The sequence below is a fragment of the Ornithorhynchus anatinus genome, chromosome 2 (genome assembly GCF_004115215.2).
Source record: "Ornithorhynchus anatinus isolate Pmale09 chromosome 2, mOrnAna1.pri.v4, whole genome shotgun sequence".
Classification (NCBI taxonomy): Eukaryota; Metazoa; Chordata; class Mammalia; order Monotremata; family Ornithorhynchidae; genus Ornithorhynchus; species Ornithorhynchus anatinus.
In genome coordinates, this window is record NC_041729.1 from 158,435,254 (window position 1) to 158,456,655 (window position 21,402).

General features: G+C 43.8%; 1 non-coding gene across 1 annotated transcript; it reads right to left on the minus strand.

Annotated features, from left to right (window-relative positions):
• Positions 1–12,109: 12,109 nt before the first annotated feature.
• Positions 12,110–12,247, minus strand: LOC114809790. Its single transcript, XR_003757567.1, has one exon. It is a non-coding gene; the product is annotated as a small nucleolar RNA SNORA7 (small nucleolar RNA).
• Positions 12,248–21,402: the final 9,155 nt, after the last annotated feature.

Below are 21,402 nucleotides of genomic sequence, written 5' to 3' on the forward strand. Positions count from 1 at the left end.
GGGCAAGTCACTTAACTTCTCGGTGCCTCAGTTCCCTCATCTGTAAAATGGGGATTAAGACTGTGAGCCCCACGTGGGACAACCTGATTCCCCTGTGTCTACCCCAGCGCTTAGAACAGTGCTCGGCACATAGTAAGCGCTTAACAAATACCAACATTATCATTATTATTATTATCCTCATTTTACAGATGAGGTAACCGAGGCACAGAGAAGTGAAGTGACTCGCCCACGGTCACACAGCTGACAAGTGACAGAGCCGGGAGTCGAACCCATGACCTCCGGCTCCGAAGCCCAGGCTCTTTCCACTGAGCCACGAGCTCTGTGTGCAGAGCACTGTACTATACAACAGAACAGTATAACAGACGCTTTCCCTGCCCACATTAAGCCTACAGTCTAGAGGGGGAGACAGACATAATTTAAATAAGTGAATTAAGATTTGTACATAAATTGTGAGCGAGACAGCGATTACAGATCGCAGGTAAGTACGTACGTGCTGTGGGGCTGGGTGGTGGTGGTGAATTAGAGAATCAGCATGGCTTAGAGGAAAGAGCACGGGCTTGGGAGTCAGAGGACGTGGGTTCTCATTCTGGCTCCACCATTTGTCTGCTGCATGACCTTGGACAAGCCACTTAATAATAATGTTGGCATTTGTTAAGCGCTTACAATGTGCGGAGCACTGTTCTAAGCGCTGGGGTAGATACAGGGTAATCAGGTTGTCCCACGCGAGGCTCACGGTCTTAATCCCCGTTTTACAGATGAGGGAACTGAGGCACGGAGAAGTTAAGTGACTTGCCCAGAGTCACACAGCTGACGAGGGGCAGAGCCGGGATTCGAAACCATGAACTCTGACTCCCAAGCCCGGGCTCTTTCCACTGAGCCACGCTGCTTCTCTAACTTCTCTGTGCCTCAGTTACCTCATCTGTAAAATGGTCCTAAGACTGTGTGCCCCACGTGGGACAACTTGATTACCTTAAATCTAGCCCAGCTCTTAGATCAGTGCTTGGCACATAGAAAGCGCGTAACAAATACCATTATTATTATTTTCATTATTATTATTAATAATAAAGGGAACAAATCAGGGTGTCACAGAAGGGAGTGGGAAAAGAGGAAGTTCGGGCTTAGGCAGGGAAGGGCTCTTGGAGGAGATGCCTTTCATCAGGTTTTAAAAATGGGGAGGATGAATGTCAGATATGGAAAGGGAGGGTGTTCCAGGATAGAGGTGGGTTGTGGGTGAAAGATTGGTAGCGAGAAAGCCGAGGCCGAGGTACGCTGAGTAGGTTGGCTTTAGAGAATTAGAGAAGCAACGTGGTTTTGTGGAAAGAGCATGGACTTGGGAATTAGAAGCCATGGGTTCGAATCTTGGCTCCACCACTTGTCAGCTGTGTGACTTTAGGCAAGTCACTTAACTTCTCTGCTGCTTGTCAGCTGTGTGACTGTGGGCAAGTCACTTAACTTCTCTGGGCCTCAGTTACCTCATCTGTAAAATGGGGATTAAGACTGTGAGCCCCACGTGGGACAACCTAATTCTCCTGTGTCTACCCCAGCGCTTAGAACAGTGCTCTGCACATAGTAAGCGCGTAACAAATACCAACCTCATCATCATCATCATTCTCTGTGCCTCTGTTACCTCCTCTGCAAAATGGGGATTAAGACTGTGAGCCTCACGTGGGGCAACCTGATTACCCTGTATCTACCCCAGCGCTTAGAACAGTGCTCTGCACATAGTAAGCGCTTAACAAATACCAACATTATTATTATTACCTCAGTACTTAGAACAGTGCTTGGCACATAGTAGGCGCTTAACAAATACTATCATCATCATCATTTAGAGGAACAAAGTGTGTGGGCTGGTTTGTAGTCGGAGTGCAGCAAGTCCCCGTCCCACATTGGGGCTCACAGTCTAAATTGGAAGGAGGAGGATTTAATCCCCATTTTAACAGATGAGAAAACTGTAATACAGTGAAGTGAAATGACTTGACCACATGACTTCCTGCTGTTAAGGAAGATGTTAAAACTCTCAATTAAAACTCTAAGCTAGGAATGAAAGAGCTTAACTACCTCTCCCCATCCACCTCAAGACATCTCCCTCAGTGAGAAGGACTGAAGTAAACACGGTTCTTTTAACTCTTTATGCCCCTGGCTGCATTCTCCTGGCAAGCAATACCGGGACCATTTTTAGTCCTGAAGAGCAGCTGTGGTGGAACAAGAATGTGTTCACAATAGTTTCACAGATTCTCTTCTACCCTTCACATAACAATAACGATCGTGATATTGGTTAAGCATTTACTATAAGCCAAGCACTTTTTTCAGCACTGGGATAGATACAAGACCCTCAGGTCCCTCGTAGGATACCCAGTCTAACTAGGGGTGAACAACCTTTTCAATCCCTATTTTGCAGATGAGGGAACTGAGGCTCAGACAGTCAATCAAGCAATATATTTATCAATCACTTTCTGTGTGCGGGGCACTGTATTAAGCGCTTGGGAGAGTACAGTACAGCATTATAACAGACACATTCCCCTCCCAAGCTACGGAAAAGTGAAATAGCTAGAGCAAGGTCACAGCAGGTTAAAGGCAGAGCGGGGAATGAAACCTAGCTCCTCTGACAGACCCATGCCCTTTCTAAGGGAGGTGAGGTCAGAGGAGGCAAGGGGATGGACAGCTCGGGACTCAACGGTGAGGAGTTTTTCCTTGATACGGAGGTTGATGGGCAACCACTGGAGATTTTTGAGGAGGGGGCTGACATGCCAGAACGTTTCTGTAGAAAGATAATCCGGGCAGCGGAGTGAAATATAGACTAGAGCGGGGAGAGACAGGAGGAAGGGAGATCAGAGAGGAGGCCGATGCAATAATCCAACCGGGATATGATGAGAGATTGTACCAGCAAGGTAGCAGTTTGGATGGAGAGGAAAGGGCGGATCTTCCTCCGCCGCCCACCTCCTCACCGTCCCTCGGTCTCGCCCATCCCGCCGTCGACCCCCGGGCCACGTCCTCCCGCGGGCCCGGGACGCCCTCCCTCCTCGCCTCCGCCAAACTCATTCTCTTCCCCCCTTCAAAACCCTACTTACAGCTCACCTCCTCCAAGAGGCCTTCCCAGACCGAGCTCCCCTTCTCCCTCTCCTCCCTCTACCGCCCCCCTTCACCTCTCCACAGCTTAACCCTCGCTTAACCCTCTTTTCCCCCCATCTCCCTCTGCTCCTCCCCCTCTCCCTTCCCATCCCCTCGGCACCGTACCCGTCCGCTCCACTGTGTATATTTTCATCACCCTATTTATTTTGTTAATGAAATGTACAACGCCTCGATTCCATTTAGTCGCCATCGTTTTTACGAGACGTTCTTCCCCTCGACTCTATCGATCGCCACCGTCCTCGTCCGTCCGTCTCCCCCGATCAGACCGTGAGCCCGTCAAACGTCAGGCACCGTCTCTATCTGTTGCCGACTTGTTCATTCCAAGCGCTTAGTACAGTGCTCTGCACGTAGTAAGCGCTCAATAAATACTATTGAATGAATGAATGAATGAAATTTGAGAGAAGCAGGTTTTGGTGACGGATTGGATGCGTGGGGTGAATGAGAGAGCGGAGTCAAGGATGATATCAAGGTTGCAGGCTTGTGAGATGGGGAGGATGGTAGTGCCGTCCACAGTGACGGGAAAGTCAGGGAGAGGAAAGGGTTTGGGAGGGAAGATAAGGAGCTCAGTCTTAGACGTGTTGAGTTTTAGCTAGTGGGAGGAGATCCCGGCGGAGATGTCCCGAAGGCAGGAGGAGCTGCGAGCCTGGAGGGAGGGAGAGAGAACAGCAGGAGGAGTTGTAGATTTGGGTATCATCTGCACGGAGATGATATTGAAGCCGTGGAAGCGAATGAGTTCACCAAGGGAGTGAGTGTAGATGGAGACAGAAGGGGACCAAGAACTGACCCTGACGAACCCCTACGGTTAGGGGATGGGAAGGGGAGGATGAGCCTGCAAAGGAGACTGAAAATGGGTGGCCAGAGAGATAAGAGGAGAACCGGGAGAGGACGGAGTCAGTGAAACCAAGGTTGGATAACGTGTTGAGGGGAAGGGACTGGCCCACGGTAACAGTGGCAGCTGACGGGTCAAGGAGGATTAGGATAGAGTAGGAGCCGTTGGATTTAGCGAGAAGGAGGTCATTGGTGACCTCTGAGAGGGAGGTTTCCACTAAGCCATGCTGCCTCTGTAGCCGGCACATGCAACACACTCACCTATAACCCGCAGAGAATAGCAAAAATAATGATAATAATGATAATTACGATGATAGTATCCGTTAAGTACTTACTACGTGTCAGGCACTGTACGAACCGCTGGAGTGGATACAAGCGATTGAGTTTGGACACAGTCCTTGTCCCACGTGGGGCTCACAGTCTTAATCCCACACATGAGGTAATTGAGGCATAGAGAAGTTAAGTGACTTGCCCAAGGCCACAGACCAGACAAGTAGCAGAGTCAGGATTAGAACCCATGATCGTGAGAATTCGCCCCTTTCTCCCAGTGGTTACAGCACCCATTCCTGCAAGGATGCAGGGCAGGAGAGACGATATCAATCGATAGATCGTATTTATTCCTTTTTTGGTAGTATTTGTTAAGCACTTGTTACGTGCGAAGTACTTTTAATGATAATAAGAATAATGGTAATTGTGGTATTTGTTAAGTGTTTACTATGTGCCAGAAACTGTACTAAGCACTGAGGTGGTTACAGGCAAATCAGGATGGGCAAAGTCCCTGTCCCATGTGAGGCTCACAGTCTCAATATGCATTTTACAGATGGGGGAACTGAGGCCTAGAGAGCTAAAGTGACTTGCCCAAGTTCATAAGACATGCAGCCGAGTTCATTTTAGAACCCGGGACCTTCTGGCTCGCAGGTGGGTGCTGTATCCACTATGGCATGCTGTTCTTTGTGCTAGGGTAGATCCCAGATAATCAGGTCCCACGTATGGCTGGCCAGTTCAAGAGGGAGGAAGCGCAGGTTTTGAATCCCCATTCGGCAGATGAGGAAACTGAGGCAAAGAGACGTTAAGTGGCTTGCCCAGAGGGACCCAGCCGGTAGGAGGTGGAGCCCGAATTAGAACCCAGATCCTCTGACTCCCAGACCTGTGCTCTTCCCATTAGGCCACGCTGATTCTTAAGGACAATATAGACACATTTCTAAACCTTATCTTTCCTTAAAAGAGTTTTGTTGAATGATTTTATTTTACTCACAAGGTTCCTCTATCTCTCAGTAAGGCCTTGCTTTAGAGGAATCATAAATAACCTTTCACAGTTGGAAGTATTGGGTTAGCATGGACCAGAGGAAAAAGCACAGGCCTAGGAGGCAGAGGAACTGGGTTTTCATTCCGGCTTCACCATATACTGCTGTGTGACCTTGGGCAAGTCACTTAACTTCTCTGTGCCTCAGTTCCCTCATCTGCCAAGTGCGGATTCAATACCTGTTCCCTCTCCTACGTAGACTGTGAGCTCCCTGTTGGAACTGATGATCTTGTAATAATAATAATAATAATGATAATTGTGGTATTTGTTAAGCACTTACTATGTGCCAAGCACTGTACTAAATCCTGGGGTGGATACAAGCAAATCAGATTGGACACAGTCCCTGTGCCATGTGGGGCTTACAATCTTAATTACCATTTCACAGATGAGGTAACTGAGGCCCAGAGAAATGGAGTATCTTGCTTGTCACACACAGCAGCCACGTGAAGGAGGCAGGATTAGAACCCAAGGCTTTTATTAGTTCATTCAATCGTCTTTATTGAGGGCTTCGGGTGTGTAGAACACTGTACTAAGTGCTTGGAAAGTATAATTTGACAACGAATAGAGACAATCCCAAGTCAAAATGATCTCACAGTCTAGAAGCAGGAGACACAATAAAACAAGTAGACCAGCGTCAATAGCCTCGATATAAATAAATAGAATTATAGATATATACACATCATGAGTAAAATGACCTTCTGACTCCCAGATCCATGCTCTATCCACTCTGCCATGCTGCTTCTCTGTCTACCTCTGCGCTTAGTACCATTGATTGGCATATAGTGAGGGCTTTACAAAAACCATTATTATTATCATTATAATTATTATTACTATTATCAGGTCCTCCTGAAACACAGTAGAGGGTACCCAAATGTCCAGGACAGGGTTTAATCCTTGAAGTTACTCCTCAACTAAGCCTTCATTTCCCCTACTCTCATTCTTTCATTCATTCATTTCATCATATCTATTGAGCACTTACTATGTGCAGAGCACTGTACTAAGCGCTGGGAATGTACAATTCGGCAACAGATAGAGACAATCCCTGCCCAACAACGGTTGGGTCACCTACACACTTAGATATTCACCTTTCAAGCACTCGATACTCACTCCAGCCTCAGCACCTACTATCCATCCTTGCATTCCGTATCCATAATTTATTTTAACATCTGGCTCCCCCCTAGATTGTAAGCTCCCTGTGGGCAGGGAACAAGTCCACCCACTCTGTTATGCTTTCTAGCCCCAAGGGCTTAGTAAAGTGTTCAGCGCGCAGTAAGTGCTCACCAAATACCACTTATTGATTGGCTGATTGGAGAGGTCTAAGGCAACCGGCCGGTGGACTGCCGTACGACGAGAGGCTTTAGGGGAAACTGTATTTGCCTGCATTTGGTTCCACCTCAGGCCGCCGATCCCTCATTTATGAGCACACGCACACCGAATTCAATCCCGATTCTTATAATACAAAATTGAACTAAAAATAATCATTATGTCATTGAGTCTCAGTCCCATAAGCTTCCCTTAAGCCTGCCAAGGGTTCATTAGCTGTAGATAGGCAGACTGTCCTAATGGATGTGACCTGGTTTGCCGTCGGCTCACTGACGGGCTGTATCTCTGGGCTGATGTCATTATCGGAAGTTTTAGGATCAGTGTAAATGCCAAGTTTTAGAACAATTATGGCATTTCCTGCTCAGTTTTATAACTAAAAAATGGAAGGAGGAAAAACAGTGGCCCTTCTATGAGAAAAAAATGGGTTTCCTGGAAAATTATCTCATCTGTAATAATAATGTTGCTATTTGTTAAGCGCTTACTATGTGCAGAGCACTGTTCTAAGCGCTGGGGGAGACACAGGGGAATCGGGTTGTCCCACCGTGGGGCTCACAGTCTTAATCCCCATTTTCCAGATGAGGTCACTGAGGCACAGAGAAGTGAAGTGACTCGCCCACAGTCGCATAGCTGACAAGCGGCAGAGCCGGGATTCGAACCCATGACCTCTGACTCCAGAAACCTGGAAACAAAGAGATTCCAGGCTCCACGGACATCTACGCCACAGTTTATCGGTGCTCATTACTCATCAGAAAATCCAAACGTGAAATCGGCACAGGTATTGATTGATAACTGGAAATACCTTAGAGATAAGAGAATGGGCTTTCACATCGTCTCTCAGCCGGGCCCTTCCCTGCTTTGTCAGTGCCGTTTCAACTTCCTCTGAGCCCCCAAGGCTGGCTTTCTCTAGCTGCTGACCAGGCTATCGTTGCCACCATCCACTCAGCTGAATCTTCTACCAAAGTCAGTCAGTCGAGCACATTTATTGAGGACTTCTTTTGTGCAGAACACTGTACTAAGCACTTGTGAGAGTCCATTAGAACAGAGATCGTAGAAATATTCCCTGCCCACAAGGAGCTTGAAGTCTACTGATTGAGATAGACATGAAAATAAATTACACGCATATATTCATTCATTATATTGTATTTATTGAAAACTGGCTGTGTTCTTGGAAAAGTACAATATAACAATAAACAGACACATTTCCTGGCTACAACATGTTTACAGTCAAGAGACGGACTTACAGTCAAGAGACGAGTTTCAAGTCTTATGCCTCTATACATTTATGATGATGATATATATAATATATACTTATATATTATAAATGCTGAAGGACTGGGGCAAAAGTCAAAGGACTCAAGGATTATAGACCCAAGTTCATAGTACAGAAGGGAGGGGAAATTGGGGAAGTAAACTTAGTCGAGGAAGGCTTCTTGACAGGTTCTTTTTAGGAGGGCTTTGGAGTTGGGGAGAATGTTGGACCGTCGGGTATGAAGTGTGAGGGAGTCCCGGGCCTGATGGAGGATGTAAGCAAGGGGTTAACAGCCAGATAGATGAGATCAAGGTATGGTGAGCAGGGCGATGCATGAGTAAAAGTGTACTTCATTTTGTAGTAAGATCTCAGAAAGTTAGAGTAGAACATGGACTAAGTGCCTTAAAGCCACTAGTAACAATTTTTCAAGTTCTCCAGGTGCCCCTTACTTAGGGAAGCTAAATTGGGCCCAATATAATTGTTATTCCCAAATGATATGTGTATGAATGGAGAAAATAGACGTATTGGTCAGTCAGTTGTATTTATTGAGCACTTAGTTTGTGCAAAGCAGTATACTGAGTGCTTGGGAGAGTACAGTATAACAATGAGCAGACACATTCCCTTCCTGCAACAAGTTTACCGACTAGAGGGGTGATGCACATTAATACAAATAAAGAAATTACAGGGCTGTGGGGCTGGGTGGGAGATTAAAAAAAAGGGGGAGAAGGACGAATATAATTGAACTTCCTCCGTAATATTTCCTTGATATGACATTTCCATTCCATCCTTATTATTACCGCCCTGTTTGAAACCTTCATCAGCTCCCAGAGGGTTTCCTTTAAAAAGACTCTTACTGATCTCCCTGCCTCAAACCTCCACCATTTTCCACCTGTTCTACATATGAGTACAAGCGTTATTCTTAAACCCCGGATGTATTAGATCAGTCCTCTTCAAAATCCTCCAGTGGTTTTCCGTTTATTCCTAAAGAAAGGCTAACCAATGTTATCAAGGCCCTTCATTAACTGCTTTCCCCTTTTCTGGTTTTGTTCTTCTACATCCCAGCTTGTGACTTTCCTAACCATTTATACCCTTCCTCCCGCCCTGAGCTTCCTGTTAATTCAATCAGTCAATGATATTTATTGAGCAGCTTTTGTGGGCAGAGCGCTGTACTAAACATTTGGGAAAAAACAATACACTAGAGTTGGTAGACACGGTCCCTGTCCTCAAAGAGTTTATGGTCTACACAGGGAGAGATTGAAATGAATTATAGGTAAGGGGAATGGGAGAGCGAAAGAGGATATACATTAGTGCTGTGGGGTTGAGGGTGGGGTGAATATCAAGCACATCCTAGCACAGGTTTTTATGGGAAAGTAAATGGCATGACTAAGTCGGTGACTGCCCCACTTATAGAAGAAAAAAAAAAATCAGAGTGGCCCTTACTCCTGGAATTTCCTTTAGTATTTTACTTTCAACCAGTCCTTCTTATCCCCAAATTCTAAAAATCGATAGGAAATGTCTGGGGCTAGCTCGCTTCAGGTCTTTAGGTAGTTCAGTCACCAAGTCTACCATTCTAATAATGATTCTCTGCTGTATTTTCCAAAGTTTCCCTCTTAGATGAGTGATTCAACACTAATTGAAATTTGATCATGACGGTAATTGAAATCATTTTAGGCAAACTTCAGTCTTTACTTCTTATGTTTTTTCACATTTCATTTGCCAGTAAAAGCCCAAGTCCCAGACATGGGTTCATTACCACTCAGTGCTGAATAAATAAGTGAATACATGAACCACACTTTGAGCCGGCATCTCATGTTCTCCAGAAATGTCTAAAAGCACTGGGACCTGATTTCTAAATCTTTTTTAAAGATCCACTATCAGGTCACCTTAAAGTGCCGCTGTATGGATTGATATTTAAGTGCTAGGGATTTTCTTTGAACTGATCTCACCCAAGAAAAATGAAAATGTGAAGCTCGCTATTTTCGACATTGTTCCGGTTTTATCTTTTTACCATTACCTCCTTTGCAAAAAAGGATCTTTTTTTAATGGTGCTATTACTTTAATAGCTTCCATTTGCATTCTGAATTTTCATTGTGCCAGTTATCCGATTCCATTTAAATGGTGAAATTTGTGGGCCTCATGGCTATTTTAATGTGATGCCTTTTATACTGTAATTGAGAAGTGTCTCCAATGAATAAAATAGATGGTTTCAGAGGGTTCTCTACCCCTCAACAGACATCAGCTAAAATGTTAAGAGTGCCTCAAAATCCCTCTGGTGCTATATTTTCTAACCAAGAAAGAAATGTCATTATTGTAAATTCCCAGCCTTTGTCTGAAAATCTTGTTCTAGATCCCTTGAGCATCAGTTCAGTTAATTAATTCAAACAATTTCTTCTCTAATGTCTAAAACATTTTCATATTTAAGACAATAAATGAGACACTTAAGGGGTTCACTCATCGTCGGCCATTAATATGCTGGTGAATTAAAAGAATTACTGCTAGCCTTCGGTGACATGATTCATGTGCTTTTTTTTTTTTCATGGCTCTGACCTGAACAGGATGAAAACTGTGACCTCTGAGCAGAAGAATACAGCCAAATCCCACTTCCCACATGATGCCCCCAAAATCTTTACTTCCTGAATTTTCACCAATCCCACTTCCTGCAAACGAATTTGAGAGTTAACGGTGAGATTTAGGCCAATTTAACACCTAATTATTTCATTCTCACTTTGAAATTAAGGGTTCATTTAGGAGAAGAATGATTTCATTTTCCTTGAACCAATGAGTCAGATCACTGCAATAGGCGATCCGACGGTTCTCTTAACTTCAGCGTGGCTCAGCGGAAAGAGCCCGGGCTTGGGAGTCGGAGCTCATGGGTTTGAATCCCGGCTCTGCCACTTGTCAGCTGTGTGACTGTGGTCAAGTCACTTCACTTCTCTGTGCCTCAGTTCCCTCCTCTGTAAAATGGGGATGAAGACTGCGAGCCTCACGTGGGGCAACCTGATGACCCTGTATCTACCCCAGCGCTTAGAACAGTGCTCTGCACATAGTAAGCGCTTAACAAATACCAACGTTAACTTCGACACTAGTTGACAATTGTATGATATGTTCCTGTTCTTAGCTTTCTGAGAGGAGCCAGTGAGGTCTTGTCCATCAGATCTTGTTCATCAGGAATCAGCATGATGAGATGGTTATGTGCAATCAATCAAATAATCGATCCTATTTAACGAGCCCCTACCTTGGGCATATGCAGACAGTCAATGAATATCATTGAAAAGCAGCGGGGCTCAGTGGAAAGAGCCCGGGCATGGGAGTCAGGAGAATGCTCCTGAGAGTATAATGGAGCATTCATTCAGTGGTATTTATTGAGTGCAGAGCATTTTACTAAGCACTTGGGAAAGTAACAATAAAAATAACAATGAAAAGAGACAATCCCTGCTCACAAGAAGTTCACAGTCTGGCGGGGGGCAGGGTGGAGACAGACATCAGTACAGTAAACAGACATCAATATAAGTAAATAAAATTACAGATGTATATGTAACTGCTATGGGGCGGGAAGAGCAAAGGGAGAGAGGGTGATGCAGAATGGGGTGGAAGATAAGTGAGTGGAGACAGTGAGGTCTTGTCCATCAGATCTTGTTCATCAGGAATCAGCATGATGAATTACCCATATGGTTTTCAGGGAGACAAACTTATTTTTTCTATTCAAACATTTGGTTTAAATTCAAAAAGAGTTTATTTATTCACCTCCAGATAAGTATTTCATGATGTTAATTGATTTCCCTTTATGTTAATTATTTCATGATGTTAATTGATTTCCCTTTATGCTGGGAAAATTCAGCTAAGTGTGTTTCTTAATTATCAGTCTCTATCTTTGAGTGCTAATCATTTTCCCACTTTGCCAGTCTCCAGACTGACCTTTGCAAGATTCCTAAATCTTTGGATTTATTCCTATTCTTAAAAGGTTCCATTTGTAAAGCACCTATGCCACTGGCCTTTGAAGTAAGTTGTACTATTAGTATAATTTGTTTTTATTAGGAACCGACTGGTCTTGTCTTGTCTTATGCCCTCGAGTCGTTCCCGACCCATAGCGACGCCGTGGACACATCTCTCCCAGAACATCCCGCTCTCCATCTGCATTCGTTCTGGTGGTGGATCCAGAGAGTTTCCTTGGTAAAAACCCGAAAGTGGTTTACCATTGCCTCCTTCCACGCAGTAAACTCGAGTATCCGCCCTCGACTCTCTCCCGTGCCTCTATTGGCCGGCACAGGTGAGTTTTGACTTGTAGCAGATGGCCTTCCACCCGCTAGCCACTGGCCAAGCTAGGAATGGAATGGATAGACCTCTGCTTGACTCTCCCTCCCATAGCCGAGACTGATAGATTACCGGAAACTCTCCAGGTGTGACCCCAAGAGGGGACAATAAATTACCTATAGGGAAAACAGTTGAGTATAGGGATATGTATGCCAAGTGTCGTGGGGCTGAGGTGAGATTCAAGCAGACTTAAGTCCTGCCCTCAAGGAATTTACAGTCCAGTGGCGAAGAAAGGCAAAAAGTTCAATGAATAATTACTGATAGGGGAAATGATAGAGGAAAAAGATATGGATACATGTATTATGCAGGTGTATGGGGCTGAGTATCCAAATGCTTAAAAGATGTGAGCCTCTATCCTCCAGGAGTTTATAATTGAATGAGCAGGAGTACAAACAAGACAAAATTTGACAAATATGACTGTCGGATTATAAATCAAATAAATGCGAAACAAATAAGTGGAGTAGTGAGATGGCTGATGTAGTGGTGAGATTGGAAAGTCCTGAAGGGTAACCAGGGAATGCCTCATAGAGGTGGTGTTTAAGGTGGGTTTTGAAGGAAGGGAAGGACGGGCTTCGAAATAGCAGATGAGGAAGATCACATGAGGTAGGGAGATGGTTATGTGCAATCAATCAAATAATCGATCCTATTTAACGAGCCCCTACCTTGGGCATATGCAGACAGTCAATGAATATCACTGAAAAGCAGCGGGGCTAGAAAAGCAGCGGGGCTCAGAGGAAAGAGCCCGGGCTTGGGAGTCAGAATTTATGGGTTCAATTCCAGCTCTGCCACTTGTCAGCTGGGAGACTGTGGACAAGTCACTTAACTTCTCTGGGCCTCAGTTACCTCATCTGTAAAATGGGGATGAAGACTGTGAGCCTCATGTGGGACAACCTGATCACCCTGTATCTAGCCCAGTGCTTAGAACAGTGCTCTGCACATAGCGCTTAACAAATGCCAACATTATTATTATCATTATTATTATTATTACCTTGTGAAGTGTACTGTACTAAATGCTTCCAAGCAGTTTAGTAACCGACATGCTTCCCGTTTTCAAGGATCTTAAAATCTAATGGGAGAGACTGACAAAAAGTCATTCCCAAAAACCTGTAGAGAAGGAAACCATGTGACACCTGCAGATAGCAGATCAGTAAATCAATCATTGGTATTTATTGAGCACTTTCTCTTTGCAAAGTACTGTACTAAGCCCCTGAGAGTATAATGGAGCATTCATTCAATGGTATTTATTGAGTGCTTACAGTGTGCAGAGCATTTTACTAAGCACTGGGAAAATAACAATAAAAAGAGACAATCCCTGCTCACAACAAGCTCACAGTCTGGGGGGGTTGGAGACAGACATCAGTACAGTAAACAGACCTCAATATAAGTAAATAAAATTACAGATATATATGTAAGTGCTATGGGGCGGGAAGAGCAAAGGGAGAGAGGGTGATGCAGAATGGGGTGGAAGATAAGGAGAAGTGGGGCTTAGTCTGCGAAAGCTTCTTGGAGGAGATGTGCCTTCAGTAAGGCTTTAAAGTGGGGGAGAGTAATTGTCTGGCAAACTTGAGGAGGGAGGGAATACCAGGCCAGAGGCAGCACATGGGAGGTGGTGAGACAGGCGAGACAGAGGCACAGAGAGAAGGTTGATCCCAGAGGAGTGAAGTGTGAGGGCGGGGTTGTAAGAAGGAGAGAAGGGAGGTGAGGTAGGAGCAGGCAAGGTGAGGGAGAGCTTTAGGGCCAATGGTGAGGAGATTTACTTTGATGCAGAGGTGGATAGGCCACTACTGGAGATTTCTGAGGAGGGCGGTGACATGCTCTGAACGTTTCTGTAGAAGGATAATCCCGGCAGCAGTGTGAAGTATGGACCGGAGCTGAGAGAGACAGGAGTTTGGGAAGTCAGAAAGGAGCCTGATGCAGCAAACTAGGGAGGATAGGGTGAGTAATAATGCTAAATGTGGTGACAGTTTCGTTGGAGAGGAAAGGGCAGGTTTTAGAGTGATTTTAGATTTTAGAGCAAGTAGATGCAACCCTGCTGTCAGGGAGCTTACGGTCTAGTGGAGGAGTACGAATGGATAAAAGATAAAAGGATGAGAACTAAACAATTAAATGAATAAAAGATGTATGCAAATACAAAAGGAAGGGAAAGAAACATGAGTGGTAAGAGTAGTTTTTGGTGGATGATTTCATCTTCAATCAAAGATGGGAAAGTCAAGGGATAAGAGGCGTTCAACAGTTTTGCTTGACAGGTGTCAAAATCATGCTCTGGGGTGACTTGGGGGAAAAGATCAGATGGGTAAGAGGTAGCCGAGAGTCAGACTATCTCAAAGCTCTTAGTCTGGAGTTTAGGGGTTTTTTTCATGCAAAAATCAGTAAAAAAACTCTTGAGATTGTTAGGGCCAAGAGCTATGCAATTAGACCAATATTTTAAAGATATTTTATATAAATATGAACTCTACATATATTTAATATACATATATCTATATGCTTATATAAAATAGGGAGGGAGAGAGAGAAAGAGAGAGATAGGCAGAAAGTTGTCTTCTTTTTGAAAATGACACTTTTAAGGATAAAATTAGTTGCAAATTCACAAAAAGATGATGAACATATTGTTGAATATATCTCTAATGAATTCTACTAATTGTCTATTACTAAATCCCCATCCCAAATCTATTTCAATGGCTGCCTGCCCTAGAAACTGTAAGCTCCCTTTGGGCAGGGATTGCTTCTAAAATGTCTGTCGTGTTGTATTTTCCCAAGTGCTTAGTACACTCCCAGGACAGAGTAAGAACTCAGCAAATACCATTGACCCCCTTTCCCTCTTCTTCCCCTCCCCTTCCCCATCCTCGGCTCTTCCCCCTCCCCTCAGCACTGTGCTCATCTGTGTATGTTATTTATTACTTTATTTATTTTGTTAATGAGGTGTACATCCCCTTGATTCTATTCATCTTGATGAGGTCTTGTTTTTGTTTTGTTCTGTTTTGCTCTGCTGTCTGTCTCCCCCGTTTAGACTGTGAGCCCGTCAGTGGGCAGGGATCGTCTCTAACTGTTGCGGAATTGTCCATTCCAAGCGCTTAGTCCAGTGCTCTGCACATAGTAAGCACTCAATAAATATTACTGGATGAATGAATGATGGAATGATTGAATGTAGGGTTTTTTGAGAAAGTGGAAGCAGTTATTCATTCATTAAATCATATTTATTGAGTGCTTACTTTGTGCAGAACACTATACTAAGTGCTTGGGAAGTACAGTTCAGCAACAAATAGAGACCATCGCTACCCACGATGGGCTCACAGTCTAGACGGGGAGACAGAGATCAAAACAAGTTCTGTGTAGACAGAACAATAAGGGGTAATAGCTGTTCAGAGTCAATTCCAACAGTCCAGTGAGGTGATAATGAGAGTGTCTACAGGCTGGTGGTTGTTACTTTGGAGGGGAAGGAGGCGATCAGTAATAATAATAACAGTTACGGTATTCGTTACTATGTGCCAAGTACTGTTCTAAGTGAAATGAGTGGGTTGGACACAGTCCCTGTCGCACATGGGGCTCACAGTCTTAATCCCCATTCTACAGCTGAGGTAACTGAGGCACAGAGAACTGAAGTGACTTGTCACGCAGCAGACAAGTGGCAGAGCCAGGATTAGAACCCACGTCCTCTGACTCCCAAGCCTGTGCTCTTGCCACGAGCCTATGCTGCTTCCCAGAAAAATATGATTGAGGAAGAACTAACTGGACTCAGAGGAAGGCGATGCGGGTTGTAAATGAGAGAGATGGGTCCAAAATAGCACAAGGTTTGTGAGCTTGTAGGAAAGGTAGGATGTGGCCTTTTTGACCACGATGCAAAGGTTGTAAAGGGGAGATTTTAAGGAGGAAGGTGGGAAGTTTAATTTTGTCCATATTAAATCAAGTAGCAGTTCAGTGATCTAAACGGAGATGCTCTGAAGGCAGGAAAAATATGAGCTTGGAGAGCAGGGGAGATGTCAGAGATGGAGATTCAAATTTTTCAGTCAACTATATAGAAGTGAGAGTTAAAATGATAGGAGTCCATTCATTCAGTCAGTCATATTTATTGAGCCCTTACTGTGTGCAGAGCACTGTCCTAAGTGCTTGAAAGAAAGCAATAAAACAATGAACAGGCACACTTCCTGCCCACAATGAGCTTAGTCTAGAAGGGGAGACAGACATTATTGCCATTGCCACTGTTCTTTATTGTTCTTTATTTTAATTTATTTTATTGTTCTTTACTGTTTATCATTTGATTGTTTTATTTATTTTATTGTTCATTATTGCCATTGTTCTTGTCCGTCTGTCTGTCTCCCCCGATTAGACCGTAAGGCCGTCAAACGGCAGGGACCGTCTCTATCTGTTGCCGACTTGTTCATTCCAAGCGCTTAGTACAGTGCTCTGCACATAGTAAGCGCTCAATAGAGACTATTGAACGAGCATTGATATAACTAAATAAATAACAGATATGTATGGATGTGCTGTGGGGTGGAACGGGGGTCGAATAAAGAGAGCAAGTAAGGGAAATGCTAACGGGAGAGGGAAAAGAGGAAAGGAGAGCTTAGTCAGGGAAGGCCTCTTGGAGGAGATGGCCTTTCAGTAAGTCTTTGAAGGGGTGGGGAGCGTTGGTGGGCTACCAGAGAGAAGAAGCATTTAACTTGGCAAGACTTTTGTGAGAAAGGTTGGGGAGATGATCATTTTCCACATTTGCACATGGGGCAACTGGGCTATAGGCCACTGGACTGGTGTATAAAAATAAATAAATAAAACACAAATGCTTTCTCACTCTCAGGGCTTTCACCACTGGACCTAGCTGGCTTCTTCCGCCCTATACAGTTCCAGACTGAATCGACCTTTGCCCGATCACTTCACAGTTTCGTGTCTCATCAGGACAACGTTCATCCTTAGAAGGAGTCTATATATAATTATATGGTAACATAGGGTATGTTATATAATTCATTAATATATAATATTTTGTTGTTTATTTACATTCTTTTATCTCTACATTGAATTTTATTGGTCAGACGTTCCACCTTCATGTATTTGTAATATCTCCTGCTTTATTATTTTGCCTCCTGCTGGCACAGTCTGCACATGGGAAGCAGGGTGGCTCAGTGGAAAGAGCACGGGCTTGGGTTCTAATGCCGGCTCAGCCGCTTGGGAGCTGTGTGACTTTGGGCACTCTGTGTCTCAGTTACCTCCTCTGTAAAATGGGGATTAAGACTGTGCGCCCCACATGGGACAACCTGATATCCTTGTATCCTCTCCAGTTCATAGAACAGTGCTTTGCGCATTGTAAGCACTTAACAAATGCCATTGTTGTTATCGTTTTTTTCTACAAGCTCCTCTGTTAGGTAATAGACCCTCTGAGGGCCAGGAAGGTGTTTCTTGCCATTGTTGAGCTCTTGCAATCTCTCAGGACAATTTCTAGTTTCCAGTTTCTAGTATCCAGAAGGTTTTCAATTAAGGTCATTGATTGACTGGAGTACTTTTCTGACATTTTTGGATTACCTCTTTAGCAACATCATTTTGAAAATCATAATCATTCACTGAATTGAATTAGTCTAAAAAGTTTTAAAGGCTGTTGGGTACAGTGTATTCCACAGAGGAATTGTGAGGGAGGCAGAATATGGATGTGTTGGGGAACTGTAAACTTTAGCCTATAAGCTCATTATGAGTAGGAAATGCCTCCGTTTGTTATATTATACTCTCCACAATGTTTAGTACAGTGTTCAGCACACAATAAGCCCTCAGTAAATATGAATGAATGAACGAGAAACACAATCCTTATCCCCAACCTAATCATTTAAGGTAAAATACCCACTTCTAAAAGGACAGTGATTCCTGAAGAAATGAGTGATTGCCTACAGTGGGATTTTGTCATTACGAATATGGTTTCTAAGCAAATCTTTATTTTCCTTCTTACTTTTGCTTCTCCCTTCCCAACTCCAATTTATCACTTGTTTTATTCTTGCTTGACAAAGAAATAGAGACTCAGGGAGCCAACAAGAAGAACATTAGATAAAAGAAATTAGAGCAGAAAGGAGAAATGCATTTCTCCAGACAGAAAAATATTTCTCAAAACAGATTAACTTTATTGTTTGATCCCTCAAGAACAAATGCTTCTTGAAAAGACTTGTTTTTTTAATTGTCTTCTTAAACATGCCATTCGTTATTTGTAAATTTCTCATTACTTTTAAATGGTCTCGATGTTCTTTAAGGTGAAAACATATCTTTACTAGACAGACCCAGCCATTTTTTTATAGATTATCCTGATTATTTTCAGAACACAATTTATCATTTCTGAATATTATCTAGGCTTCATCACTGACATACCCCAACATACCATAGATTTGGGTAGAAAGGAAATCCTAAATTCTCTCAGGTCTGTATCTCTCTTTATACACATATCCAAACCCTCGGGCAAATACAGTAGATTTGTAGACGTGATCCCCACCTTCAAGGATCTTCCAGTAAAAAGAGGGAGACAATCCAATAAATTAGAAGTTAGGGAATCAACCGAGCAAGCGGATAATGATAACAATGATAATAATAATAATAATAATGATATTTGTTAAGCACTTACTATGTGCCAGGCACCGTATTAAGCACTAGATACAAGCCAGTCAAGTTGAACACAATCCCTGTCCTGCATAGGGCTCACAGTCTTGATCCCCATTTTACAGATGAGGGAACTGAGGCCCAGAAAAGTTAAGCAACTTGTCCCAAGTCATACAGCAGGCAGGTGGCAGAGCCTGGATTAGAACCAGCATCCTTCTGACTCCAAGGTCCAAGCTCTATTCACTAGGCCACTGTACACAAGAGCTAAGGGAGTGAGGATGAGCGGGACAGTACCTGAGTGCTTAGTGGGTGAGATGGAGTGCATATTATACTGTGAGCTCGTTATGGGCAGGGATGGTGTCTGTTGATGTATTGAACTCTCCCAAGCACACTTTGTACACAGTAAGTGCTCAATAAATACGACTGAAGGAATGAATATGGGAGAGAAAGAAGGGAGGGATAATACGCTACAGGATTAGACTTTAGTCCAGGAAAGCAAGGTATGGAGGAGATCTGACTTCAGTTGGGCTTTGAAAATGGGGGGGGACTGCTGGTTTACTGCATATGCACAGGGAGGGAGGTCCAGCTGGGAAGGAGCTAGTCAGCAAGGGGTTCGAGGAAAGGCAAGGCAAGAGTGGAGGATGGTAAATAGGTTGGCAACAGCAAAGTGTGTGGGCTGGGTTGTAGTAGGAGAGGAGTTAGGATAAGGGGGAGGAAAGATGGTGAGGAGTTTCTGGAGAAGGATGTGCAGCCATCAGAGGTACTTGAGGAGCGAGAAGAAGATGAGCTACGACAAGTACTTAGGTTAGTTTGGTAGCATTTTGGAGGAGAGGAAGGAGTGGATCCTGTAGATGTTGTGGAGATAAAATCTATGAGATTTTGTGACTCAGTAAATATGTGGGTTGAAAGAGCTCGATGAAGGATTCTGCCAAGTTGTATGTTTGTGAGAAAGGATATCGGTTGTCTAAGGAGATGGGGAAGAAAAGGGAGAGGAGAGAGTTTGTGAGGGGTGAGGTGAAGTTCAGATTTGGATATATCAAACTGGGGATAAAGGTGGTACTTCAAAGAAAAGATATCCTGAAGACAGGAAGAAATATGAGATTACAGAGATGGTGGGTGGTACAGGCTGGAGATGTAGATTTGGGAGTGGACCTGGTAGTTGAAGCTGTGGGAGTAGATATTACTAATAATAATTGCGGTAGGTTGTTAAGCACTTACCTTGTGCCAGGAACGGTATTGAGAGCTACAGTAGATACGAGAGAATCGGGTCAGACACAGTCCCCCTTCCACATCGGGCTCACAGTCTTAATATCCATTTTAAAGATGAGGATGTAAGGCACGGGGAAGTCAAGTGATTTGCCCAAGGTCACATAGCAAACAAGTGGTGGAGCTGGGATTAGAACCCAGGTCCTCCGACTCCTAAGCCTCTTTCCACTAGGCCACGCGGAGCTCCCCTAGGGAGTGGGTCTACTCGGCACATAGTAAGAGCTTAAATGCCATCGTTATTATTATGCACTGTACTAAGCACCTGTGGGGGGCAAGGGGAAATACAAGCAAATAGGGTTGGACACATCAGACTCACAGTATTAATCTTCATTTTACAGATGCACAGAGATTTTACGGAGGCACGGAGAATCGATTTACACAAGATCGCACAGCAGACAAGTGGCAGAGGCAGGATTAGCACCCATGACTTCTGACTCCCACCTTACCTCCCTCCTCTCCTTTTACATCCCAACCCGCACAGGGCACTCTTCTGGTGCCGCTGACCTTCTCACTGTGTCTCCTCCTCACCTGTCCCGCCACCGACCCCTGGCTCGCGTCCTCTCTCCGGCCTGGAATGCCCTCCCTCTTCAAATCTGCCAAACAATCACACTTCCTCCCTTCAGAGCTCTACTGAAGGCCCACCTCCTCCAGGAGGCCTTCCCGGACTAAGCCCCCTTTTCCTCAGCTCCCTTTCCCCACATCACCCCAACTCTCTTCCTTTGCTCTACCCCCCTCCCCACCCCGCAGCACTGGTGTATATATGTACATATCTATGATTCTGTTTATAATAAAGCCTGTTTACTTGTTTTGATATATATATATATAAATAAATAGAATTGCATATAGTTAATTTTTATTTATTTTAATTTTAATGTGTATTTACATCTATATATAAATAGAATTTTATTATGCATAATAAAATTCTATTCATTCATATTGATGCCTTTGATGCCTGTTTACTTGAATTATGATAGAATTTTTATAGATAGAATTTATATAGAGAATAAATATAATTTTATCATATATATTTATACATGCATTTATTTCTATTGATGCTTTTGAAGCCTGTTCACTTGTTTTAACGTTTGTCTCCCCGCTTCTAGACTGTGAGCCCATTTTGGGCAGGGATTGTCTCTCTTTGTTGCTGAATCGTACTCTCCGAGCTCTTAGTGCAGTGCTCTGCACACAGTAAGTGTTCAATAAATACCATTGAATAAATTGAATGAAAGAATGAGGGGACCCAGAACCTAGCCTCCAGTCTCCTCTGACTTCCTCCCACTCAGTCAATTTCTCACAAGAACTATTAAAAAATACAGATGTACTCATTCAACAGACATGAAAATACTAATACTTCAAGCCATAGAGGTCATAGACTGTTTCTGCCCCCACCATTATTCCACAGCTGTAGCCTGAAATGTAAAACAAGGCTCTG